This window comes from Budorcas taxicolor, chromosome 9 (genome assembly GCF_023091745.1).
Source record: "Budorcas taxicolor isolate Tak-1 chromosome 9, Takin1.1, whole genome shotgun sequence".
Lineage (NCBI taxonomy): Eukaryota > Metazoa > Chordata > Mammalia > Artiodactyla > Bovidae > Budorcas > Budorcas taxicolor.
In genome coordinates, this window is record NC_068918.1 from 5,324,523 (window position 1) to 5,337,394 (window position 12,872).

Below are 12,872 nucleotides of genomic sequence, written 5' to 3' on the forward strand. Positions count from 1 at the left end.
CCACCAGGGAAGCCCGAGGTTTAGATTGGAACCCAGCAAACACATTTGTACTTATGCAATATAATACACGATGTGTAGATTTACTTTTTGACTAGAAGAGCCACCAAAAGAAACTAGTTGATTTTCATAAATTTAAGAAACAAAAGACTAGCTACAGTTAAATATATATGCACATATTTAAAGTGAGCATTTTCAAAACTCAAAACACTATTTTTGCAAGTTTAAAAAAAATGAATAACTTTGCCACAGCATTATTGCTACTTCTAAAAATATGATTTGCAACATCTCCGAAGTATGAGGAAAAGTTCAGAAAAGGTTGTGGCTCAACTGATAAAGAATCTGCCTGCAATGCGGGACACCTGGATTCGATCCCCTGGAGAAGGGAACGGCTACCCACTCCAGTATTCTGGCCTGAAGAACTCCATGGACTATACCATGGGGTCACAAAGAAGCAGACATAACTGAGCGGCTTTAAACAAAACAAATGCATTCAAGATGGGTAGTGTCGGAATCTTCCAACAGCCTGGAGCCTTCAAGCTATACTTTGATCAAGGGTTCTCTTGATTTTTGTGTGTCTCATTGGATTATTGCTTAGTTTTGCTTTTTCCTGGCTGACCACACCCTGACCAGCTGTGAAAGATCATTTAGCTGCATTTTCCCCTTCTCCTTCTTTTTTTTCTTCTTCTTCTAGTTTAACAGAAATTGTTTACATTACCCCAGGTGGTTCCAGTGGTAAAGAATCCGCCAGCCAATGCAGGAGATACAAGAGACTCATGTTCAATTCCTGTGTCTGGAAGACCCCTGGAGCAGGAAATGGCAACTCACTCCAGTATTCTTGCTTGGAAAATCCATGGACACAGGAGCCTGGTAGGTACAGTCCATTATGTGGCAAAGAATCGGACACGACTGAGCACAACACTGAATGGAAAATATCAGCAACGTCTCTTCAGAAGTGGGAAGGCTAGCATGGGACGTCTAGGCTAGTGGTATAGAACAACTCCTCTCTGAGGTCCTGATCAAAGCATGTTCCCTTGGATTTCTGAGCTGAGGTGCGCTAATCTGCATCTGCCTCCACCTCCAGTCTCGGCCTCTTCTCTGGTAACTCTGCGGCCCACTATGCGCTTCTGATTTCTGTTATGGCCAGTCACTGTTCCTCAGGCCTAGACGCAAAATGAGTACCTTCTGCTCCCTTTGTGTCTATGACACCTCCTAGTTTCTGGGTTGTATCTTTTGTTACGATTCTCTCATATGACCTTGGTTTGTCTCTGACCCAAATTGAGTCTCTTGAATTCTGTCCCCTTGACCTTCTTCCCAGTTGGAGCTGTAACTTGTCACACTGTGCTAGAACTGAGGAAACCTGGAGCAACTTGGTTGATGTGGCATCCACCCTCAGGCAGCCCACAGACTAATGGGCAAGGCAGAACTTCATTAATTAATTATAGTATTAATCCCTCATGCTCTAATTCTAAATTGTCTAAAATTTTGAAACGGTTGTTTTTCCTTTCTGTCCAGCTTTCATGTTAGTTATTTCTAAACTTTCCAACACTCACTCATTTAAATAAGGCTGATTCCAGATCTGGCAGCTTTTCTGCTTTCAGGCGCTCACTAAATTCCCAACTTCAGGGTCAATAGTAAGAAATAAGGCACTGAACAGATGGATTTGACCTTAGAATGCCCTTTGTCATGAAAATACCTTGGTCCCTGAGCTTTGACTCTCAGTGTTTTTTACTCCTCAAAAACTTTCATCCATATGAAAATACCCCATGTGAATCTGCATGTTGACTGAGGAGAAAATAGGAAGAAATAAATCTAAGTTGTTAACAGATGAGAATTCTCCAATACAGAGGCATGTTTCCCCTCTACACTTAACCTTTATAATTTTGCCTGTAATATTTTCTGGAAAGCACCTTAGGAAATATGCAGAGTCTTAGTTATATTTATGGTAAAATCAAATGCAGTGAGATTAAAGGAATTGTCCAGGGGCCCACACAAATGGAGGGCAGATCCCAGAACACCACACTCATCCTCTTGTGTTCTAGCCATTGGGATTCTCTCTCAGTCTCTGTCTGTTCTATCTGCCAAAGCATGACCAGAGCGGAAAACACCCTCAGCCAATTTAGTGAGGCTCCCTGTTTGATGATTGCCTTGTTCTGAGAACATCTTGTGTATTGCCACATTTGAAGCTCCAGTTGGAGCTTCATTCACCTTTGGGGGCAGCTTCTTCCTAGGAACTGACCCTCTGACTGAGCCAGGAGGAGCATGGCTAAGCTGGAAGTTACAAGCTGCATTATTTAAAGTGTATCATCCCATCAGATCTTTATAAGGCTGGGGAGAAAACCTATGCCTTACAAGGCTCCTAAGTATATCTCTGATCCTGTAAGTCCAAATTGGTTGCTGCTAGATTTACTCTCATGTAAAACTTTATCTGTCAGCTTTCTCTATCTGACTGTAGAAGAGTACCACTATAATATTTTAACGTTTATTAACCAGAAATCCATGACATTTTAGTCTGCTTATGTTTAACTATCACACCAAAATCAATTTAATTATAATGTTTAAAGATCTGGAAACTATGAAAATAAATGTCATTCAGGATTGAAGTCAAGACCATTCTGTATTCTACAAACCCTCAATAAGCAGTTTTTACCCAGCTACATTGTATCTATGACTCATCTCTCTTTCTCTGTCTATTTTTTTCCAGCAGCACTAGCCACCTTGCTCTTCTGCATTCACTCACCTCAAGAATTTTCACTTGCTGTTTCCTATGCCCCAGCTCTCGGCAGGGCTTATTTTCTTATCTCTCAAGTACGTGTCCAAATGTCATCTCCTCAGTGATGGCTTTCCATGACTACTAAGCTTAAAATGGAAAGTGATTTTTCCCTGCCCCAGATCAGTACAATCCCTGCTCATTTCCTATTTTTATTTTTCTCCATAACACTAAACACCAATTGACTAAATATTCATTTTTATTATTTATTGCTAGTATCTTTCCTTTGAATTAAGTACTGTGATAATAAAAGGATTTGTCTGCTCCATTTACAGCTATAAACAATTCTGGTTATATAGTCATCTACTATACTCAACAAATATTTCCATGTACCTTTATTTATATGGATTAATGAATGAACTCTTGATATTTTATATCTTAAAGTTGGAAAGAGTTCCCAAAAGTCAATTGATACCATTTTCAACTAGGATTTCCTCATTGGTATATGCAAATTTATACATTCAAATGTTATATCTCCTCAACTATATTGTAAATTTTGGGGGAATAGAAGCCTTATATGTCAGTCTTTGTATTACCTATAGAATTTAGGGCAATAGTTTGTTTGTTTGGCCACAGCATGTGACTTGGGGATCTTAGTTCCCCAACCAGGGATCAAACCCAGGCCCTAAGCAGTGAAAGCATGGAATCCTAACTACTGGACTGCCAAGGAATTCCCCAGGGCAATAGAGTCTTAACACAGATTTATAGAAAAATTAATTAGTATAAAGCCAAGAGAAAGTGACTGTAATGTGCTCTTTCTACCTTTATGACTTTTTTCCCCTAACGATTTCTATTCATTAGGATTTGGGAGCAAAGTATATCTACAATTATGTTTTTAAAAGTCAAAGTATAACACATTTTCATACCTTGTTTCCAATAAATTTTATTAAAATACTTTCAAAATGCTAATTCATGTCTCAATGATATTCTAAACACACAAAAATATAAAAATTCTCTTCTATTTTGGCTTAATCAATATTCTATATCACAGATTTATATCCCTATATCATGATCTTCATCTTGTATTTTTCACGCATTTAAGTACTTTTAGGAAAGAGTGCTTTTATACTCACACACGTACACATGCACCACACACGTGGGATAATAAGTGACTCTGAAACAAATGTTGAAAGGACCTGAAGAATGCCAAATACTGTTCTAATCCAGGGGCCAAGCCAGATGTCACTTAAAAACAACAGTGCAATAATTTATACACTTAATTATTCCCCTGGGAAAATGAAAAGAACTTATGGGAAAATGAAAAGGAGATCTGTTTTGTGTCAAGTAAAATTCTCCTTGATAAAGTTCAAACATGTATGTATAAATGCACCTGAAATTAATTCAACATCCCAAAGGAGAATGACATTATATTCCAAAGATCATTAAATCATAATGAATTTGAAAGTGAACCTGTGGACTTAGTGGGGTGAAAGCCAAAGGTTAGTTTCTTCATTTGCTGTTGAACCCTCCTAAGTGGGATGTACAACTGGGTCATGTGCAGGGTGAGGGCAGTGATACCACCTTTGGCTATTTCCAACACTGTTCCTTGCACTACCAGATATCAGAAGGTGTAAGTAGAATGAATAAATAAATACAAAAAAGAAAATGTATTGGATCTGTCATCTGGAAGGATTGTGAGTTTTATCAGCTCATACAGACATTTAGTGGACCTACTGTGACTATCAGTAATGCTGAAGAAACTGAAGTTGAACGGTTCTATGAAGACCTACAAGACCTTTTAGAATTAACATCCAAAAAAGATGTCCTTTTCATTATAGGTGACTGGAATGCAAAAGTAGGAAGTCAAGAAACACCTGGAGTAACAGGCAAATTTGGCCTTGGAATGCGGAATGAAGCAGGGCAAAAACTAATAGAGTTTTGCCAAGAAAATGCACTGGTCATAGCAAACACCCTCTTCCAACAACACAGGAGAAGACTCTACACATGGACATCACCAGATGGTCAACACCGAAATCAGATTGATTATATTCTTTGCAGCCAAAGATGGAGAAGCTCTCTACAGTCAACAAAAACAAGACCAGGAGCTGATTGTGGCTCAGATCATGAACTCCTTATTACCAAATTCAGACTCAAATTGAAGAAAGTAGGGAAAACCGCTAGACCATTCAGGTATGACCTAAATCAAATCCCTTATGATTATACAGTGGAAGTGAGAAATAGATTTAAGGGCCGGGATCTGATAGATAGAGTGCCTGATGAATTATGGAATGAGGTTCATGACATTGTACAGGAGACAGGGATCAAGACCATCCCCATGGAAAAGAAATGCAAAAAAGCAAAATGACTGTCTGGGGAGGCCTTACAAATAACTGTGAAAAGAAGAGAGGCGAAAAGCGAAGGAGAAAAGGAAAGATATAAGCATCTGAAAGCAGAGTTCCAAAGAATAGCAAGAAGAGAAAAGAAAGCCTTCTTCAGCGATCAATGCAAAGAAATAGAGGAAAAGAACAAAATGAGAAAGACTAGAGATCTCTTCAATAAAATTAGAGATACCAAGGGAACATTTCAAGCAAAGATGGGCTCGATAAAGGACAGAAATGGTAGGGACCTGACAGAAGCGGAAGATATTGAGAAGAGGTGGCAAGAATACACAGAAGAACTGTACAAAAAAGATCTTCACGACCCAGATAATCATGATGATGTGATCACTAATCTAGAGCGAGACATCTTGGAATGTGAAGTCAAGTGGGCCTTAGAAAGCATCACTACAAACAAAGCTAGTGGAGGTGATGGCATTCCAGTTGAGCTCTTTCAAATCCTGAAAGATGATGCTCTGAAAGTGCTGCACTCAATATGCCAGCAAATTTGGAAAACTCAGCAGTGGCCACAGGACTGGAAAATGTCAATTTTCATTCCAAATCCAAAGAAAGGCAATGTCAAAGAATGCTCAAACTACCAGACAATTGCACTCATCTCACATGCTAGTAAAGTAATGCTCAAAATTCTCCAAGCCAGGCTTCAGCAACATGTGAACCGTGAACTCCCTGATGTTCAAGCTGGCTTTAGAAAAGGCAGAGGAACCAGAGATCAAATTGCCAACATCCGGTGGATCATGGAAAAAGCAAGAGAGTTCCAGAAAAACATCTCATTCTCCTTTATTGACTATGCCAAAGCCTTTGTGTGGATCACAATAAACTGTGGAAAATTCTGAAAAAGATGGGAATACCAGACCACCTAACCTGCCTCTTGAGAAATCTGTATGCAGGTCAGGAAGCAACAGTTAGAACTGGACATGGAACAACAGACTGGTTCCAAATAGGAAAAGGAGTATGTCAAGGCTGTATATTGTCACCCTGCTTATTTAACTTATATGCAGAGTACATCATGAGAAACTTTGGACTGGAAGAAGCACAAGCTGGAGGAATAAAGATTGTCAGGAGAAATATCAATAACCTCAGATATGCAGATGACACCACCCTTATGGCAGAAAGTGAAGAGAAACTAAAAAGTCTCTTGATGAAAGTGAAAGAGGAGAGTGAAAAAGTCGGCTTAAAGCTCAACATTCAGAAAACGAAGATCATGGCATCTGGTCCCATCACTTCATGGGAAATAGATGGGGAAACAGTGGAGATAGTGTCAGACTTTATTTTCTGGGGCTCCAAAATCACTGCAGATGGTGACTGCAGCCATGAAATTAAAAAACGCTTACTCCTTGGAAGAAAAGTTATGACCAACCTAGATAATATATTCAAAAGCAGAAACATCACTTTGCCGACTAAGGTCCGTCTAGTCAAGGCTATGTTTTTTCCTGTGGTCATGTATGGATGTGAGAGTTGGACTGTGAAGAAGGCTGAGTGCTGAAGAATTGATGCTTTTGAACTGTGGTGTTGGAGAAGACTCTTGAGAGTCCCTTGGACTGCAAGGAGATCCAACTGGTCCATTCTGAAGGAGATCAACCCTGGGATTTCTTTGGAAGGAATGATGCTAAAGCTGAAGCTCCAGTACTTTGGCCACCTCATGTGAAGAGTTGACTCATTGGAAAAGACTCTGATGCTGGGAGGGATTGGGGGCAGGAGGAGAAGGGGACGACCGAGGATGAGATGGCTGGATGGCATCACGGACTCGATGCATGTGAGTCTGAGTGAACTCCGGGAGTTGGTGATGGACAGGGAGGCCTGGCGTGCTGCGATTCATGGGGTCGCAAAGAGTTGGACATGACTAAGCGACTGAACTGAACTGAATTGAACTGACTGTGACTATCATTTAAACTCTCCTGATTTCATTATCAAATAAAAATTATTTTAGTTACATGAATAATAAAATGTTTTAGGTCAAGAGGTTATAGTCCTGAAGAATTTCTTTTCAAACACATTAGTTTTCTTTTAATGATATAATATTTAAAATTACAACTAAGTTTGCTGCTGCTGCTAAGTCACTTCAGTTGTGTCCGACTCTGTGTGACCCCATTGATGGCAGCCTACCAGGCTCCCCCATCCCTGGGCTTCTTCACACAAGAACACTGGAGTGGGTTGCCATTTCCTTCTCCAATGCATGAAAGTGAAAAGTGAAAGTGAAATCGCTTAGTTGTGTCTGACTCTTAGCGATCCCATGGTCTGCAGCCTACCAGGCTCCTCCATCCATGGGATTTTCCAGGCAAGAGTATTGGAGTTTACTTTCCTTGTAAAAAGAATTTTTTCTTTTTTTCTTGTTCATTCCTTAAGTGTAGTTGCTGTACAATATTCTACTAGTTTCAAGTGTACAGCATAATGATTTGACATTTATATCCATCACAATGTGTTTATTATAAGTTTAGTAAGCATTGCTCACCATAAAAAGTTATTACAAAATTGTGGACTATATTTCCTATGCATTACATCCCTGTGATTTATTGTATTAAAGGAAGTTTGTACCTCTTCATTCCATTCAGACTCAATTCTTTGCCCTCCTCCCCTGAACTTCCCAGGCGGTACTAGTGGTAAAGAACCAGCCCGTCAGTTAGGGAAGGTAAGAGACAAGGGTTCAGTCACTGGGTTGGGAAGATCCCAGGGAGCAGGAAATGGCAACCCACTCCAGTATCCTTACCTGGAAAATCCCATGGACAGAAGAACATGACGGGCTACAGTCCAAAGGAATGCACAGAGTCGGACATGACTGAGATGATTTAGCATCCATATACCTCTCTGGTATCCAGAGTATTTACTTTTTGTATTCAGATGATCTTTACATTGTGTGCATATACAGCTATAATTGTTATATCTTCTTGTTGGATTGATCCCTTAATCATTATGCAATAGCCTTCTTTGTCTCTTGCTACAGTCTTGTTTTAAAGTCTGTTTTGTCTGGTATAAAATTTCTATTTACACTTTCTTTTCATTTTTGCTTGCATGAATTGCCTTTTTCCATTCTCTCACTTTTAGTCTGTGTGTATCTTTGGATCTGAAGTGAGTCTTTTATAGGTAGAATATATTGGGTCTTGTTTGTTAGTCATTCAGCCATTTTGTCTTTTGAATGGAAAACAGCCCATTTATACTTAAAGTAATTAATGATAGTCATGATTGGTCTTGTTATCATCTTGTTAATTGTTTTTTGGCTGTATTTGCGATTATTTTTTTCTTTCTTCTTTTGCTTTTTTTCTGTTGTGATTTGATAACTACCTTCAGTGTTTTGTTTGGACTCTTTCCTCTTTTGTGTTTGTATATCTATTACAGATTTTTGGTTTGATTTACATATATCAACCTATATATATATATATATGATTTTTTAAGTTCAAATGTGTAATAAAAACCCTGCATTTTACTCTCCCTATGTTTATTAATTTTGACATTATGCATGTGTGTGCATCTGACATTATATTTTCTGTCATTTTTGTGTGTATCCCTTGACTACCTATTGTGGATATAGATGATTTTAGGTGGGTATTCTACCTTTATTATGTTCTCACCTATACTGAAGAGAGTTTTCCTTTAGTAATTTTTATATTTCTAGTTGTGGTCTTTTTTTTTCCACTTAGAAGAGTCCCTTCAACATTTCTTGTAAAACTCGTTTACTGATGCTGAACTCTTAGCTTTAGCTTTTCTGCAAAACTCTGTATCTCCTTCAACTGAACAGAGTAGTCTTGGTTGTAGGTTTTTTCCTTTTATCACTTTAAATATACTATGCCATTCCCTCCTGCCCTGCAGAGTTTCTGGTGAGAGGTCAACATATATTCTCATGGGGGTTTCCTTGTACTTTTTGTGCAAGGAAACTATTGCTTTTTCCTTGTTGCCTTTAATATTCTCTTTACCATTTTTGTCATTTTAATTACAATGTGTTTGGTGTGGATTTCTTTGGATCAATCAAAGACTCTGTGCTTTCTGGACCTGGATATCTGTTTTCTCTTACAGGCTGGGGCAGTTTTCATCTGTTGTGTCTTCAAATATATTCTCTGATTTTGTTTCTTTTCCTCCTGGCACAACTATAATATGGATATTAGTAAGCTTGACATTGTTCTAGAAGTCTCTTAAACTGTCTTACTTTTTTTTTTTCTTTTCTTTTTTCTTCAGGTTGTGTGATTTCTGCTATTCTCTATTCCACTTAATTTGCTGATCCAGTTCTCTGTATAATCTTAACTACTGTGGATTTATTCTAGCTTATTTTTCACTTAAGTTATTCTATGCCTCGGCTTAGTTTCATTCTTCTTTGAGTTTTCTAAGTCTTTGTTAAACTTCTCACCCTGTTCATCCACTTTGCTCTCACATTCTTTGAACATCTTTATGGTCATTACCTTGAACTCCTTATTGCATACGTTTTTGTCTCCACTTAGCTCTTCTTCTGGGTTTTCAGCTTGTTTCTTTGTTTCAAAAACATTCCTCTGTCACCTCATTTTTCCTGATTTTTAATTTTTATTTCTGTGTATCAGATAGGTCAGCTACATTCCCTGATCCTTATCTTGGAGAAGTGCCCTTATAGAGATGTCTTATGGGGCTCAGGAGTACATTCCCCTCTTTCACCAGAGCCATGTGCCCTAGCAATGTTCCCTTTGTGGCCTGTGTGGACTCCTCTGTTGTGACTTAGCTGCCCACTGTGGGCATGCTGATAGGCAGGGCTGGCCTCTGGCCTAGTGGCTGCCAGATTGTGCCTGCTGTGGAGGCTACTAGCCCCACTGGTGTTTGGGGATGGATCCCCATACAGCTGGCTGCAGCCACAGGGGTTCCTGGGGTTAGTGCCAGCCCACTGGTGGGCTTCAGAGAGGCTGGATGCAGGGGGCTGGTGTGTCAGCCTGCTGATAGGCATGACTGTGGCCATTTTCCTAGGGCTGTTGTCTGCCTACTAGTTCATGAGACCAGGTCAAAGGGCTAGTGATGTCCTATTGTTGGGCATAACTGGACCCTGGGGAAGCTGACTGAGGGACTGGGCTGCCCCAGAGATGGTATTGACCTGCTCATGGACTAGGTGGACTTGGTGGACTAGTTTTAGCTCACTGGTGGGTGAAGCTGGGGAGGGAAGGTGGTCCTGGCACTGTTTCCTGTCTGCTAATGAGTGAGGCTGGTCCTGGGGCTAGTGCTGGCCCACTGGTGTGCAGAGTGGGATCGTGGCTGGCTAGAGAACTCCAGGAACCCAGAGCTAGGATCCCAGAGCTAGTGTCTGCTATTGGTGGGTGGGACCAGGCCCTAATGCAACTGGCTAGGGGTCTAGAGATCCAAAAGTAGTGTCATCTCACTGGTGGGCATGGCCTGGGCCAGGTTTTTGCACTGCTAAAGGCTCAAGGAGGGGTCTATGGCTGTTGACTACATACTGGTGGGTGGAGTTGTTTCCTTGCACAACTGGCTGCTTGATCTGGGGATGGGGACAGGGAGATGTCCCAGGACTTATGCAGAATGGCTGGTGTGTGGGCCAGATCCTAGCTACTAGTTAGCTAAAAGAAAAAGTCCAAAATGTTACTTTCCAAGATCCAGTGTCCTCATAGTAGAATGAGTTGCCCAGGATGACTGCCTTCTGTATCCATCTCAAGTGTTAGTCACTTAGTGGTGTCCAAGGCTCCTCTGTCCATGGGATTCTCCAGACAAGAATGCTGGAGTAGGTTGCCATTCCTTTCTCCAGGGGATATTCCCAACCCAGGGATTGAAGCTGGGCCTCCTGCATTGCAGGTAGATTCTTTAGTGTCTGTGCCACCATGGATGCCCCTCTGTCTCAAAGGGAGTCCTAGCTGCTCGTTGCCTTTCTGGGAGGCTCACTAAGATCAACAAGTGTGTCTGACCGTAACTCCTTTCATGTTAATGCTTCTGTCCTGGGTCTTGCAGTGTGTGAGGTTTTGTGGGCTACCTTTAGGGACAGGCTCTTTATTCCGAAAGCTCTCTGGATCTCCAAAAAGTAAGTCCCACTGACCTTCAAAGCCAGATGTTCTAAGAGATTGTCTTCCTAGTGCAGGATCCCTGGTCTGGGGAGTGGACCCCTTGCTCCTTGGGGAGAATCTCTGCAATTGTGATTATCATCTTGTTTATAGATTGCCTACCTGAGGGTGTGGTTCTTGACTATACTATGCCTTTGGCCCTACTACCTGGCTTGTTATGATTCATTCCTTTGTGTTCAGTTGTGGAATATCTTTTCCGCTAGTCTCCACATCCTTCTCATCAGTAGTTGCTCTGTAAAGTGCTGTAATTCTGGTGTGCCCACGGAAGGAGGTGAGCTCAGGCTCTGCCTGCTCTATCATCTTAGCTATCTCCTTTCTCTGGGGATCTGGGTTTTGACTGGAACACATCTCTGCTCTTCCTACCTATTTTGATATGGCCTTACCATTATTATTATTTTTTGCTCTCTTATTTGTAGAAAATACATTTTGCTAGTCTTTAGGTTATTCTCAGAGATATTTGTTTTATATACTTTTAGTTTTGGTGTGTCTGTGGGAAGTAGTAAGTTCTTCCTACTCTGTCAAACATGATCCAGGCTTCTAGTTCTGATGAATTTAATAAACTCATTTTAAAACATATATAAATAATAATTTATGAAGTGTAAAATCTTGTTATTTTTACTGAATGTAAGATTTTTTATGTTAAAATATTTAAATTAAAATTTAAAAATTATATTAAAATTTAAATATATAATCTTAGTAGAAAAATAAATTTTAACTTTCGTGGCTTTTCATGCAAATAAACTCTTAAAAATTAATTTAATGTGAAGTATTAAAATAACTTAAACAGTTGTATCAATGCAGTTTTAAAACTGATCATATATTAATAAATCACCTTCCTGATTGTGTTTCCTTTATTAAAGTTTTGATATAAATTTCAGAAAACAGTTGATCATAATTATTAAAAGACATTCTAATATGTGAAATATGCATTGCAGAGTTTAATTTTATAACTTGCTAATAAAGAATATCATAAAAATTATGTAATTGTTTTTAGAAATTCGGTAATCCCTATCAGCATCTTTTAAAAAACAAATGTCTAATTCTATTCTTACAAAGTTCCTAGCTTTTACTAAAATTAACTTTTAGAAGTGATTCTTTACAATAATTTTCCCCATAGAATTAGTATTATAACTGGAATTCTTATTTCTGACTATAGGCATGTCATGAAATAGTTTTTAAATGCTATTTATAATAATCACATAGTGAAACAGAACTGAATATAAGCTTTTATATATTTAAAAGTTTCAAGCTGTGTGCCACTTTTGATGAATGACCACTAATGTATGTACATGTGTTAAAGAACATCAGTTAAAGGGCTGATTCTTTAGGATTACCTTAAATGACTGTCTGGGGAGGCCTTACAAATAGCTGGGAAAAGAAGAGAATCAAAAAGCAAAGGAGAAAAGGAAAGATATAAGCATCTGAAAGCAGAGTTCCAAAGAATAGCAAGAAGAGATAAGCAAGCCTTCCTCAGCAATCAGTGCAAAGAAATAGAGGAAAACAACAGAATAAGAAAAACTAGAGATCTCTTCAAGAAATTTAGAGATACCAAGGGAACATTTCATGCAAAGATGGGCTCGATAAAGGACAGAAATGGTCTGAACCTAACAGAAGCAGAAGATATTAAGAAGAGGTGGCAAGAATACACAGAAGAACTGTACAAAAAAGAGCTTCACGACCCAGATAATCAGGATGGTGTGATCACTCACCTAGAGCCAGACATCCCGGAATGTAAAGTCAAGTGGACCTTAGAAAGCA

General features: G+C 39.4%; 1 pseudogene; it reads right to left on the minus strand.

Annotated features, from left to right (window-relative positions):
• The window catches only part of LOC128053553 (low molecular weight phosphotyrosine protein phosphatase-like), a 147,169-nt pseudogene extending 137,684 nt beyond the window's left edge, over positions 1–9,485 (minus strand).
• Between the last annotated feature and the right edge of the window lie 3,387 nt (positions 9,486–12,872).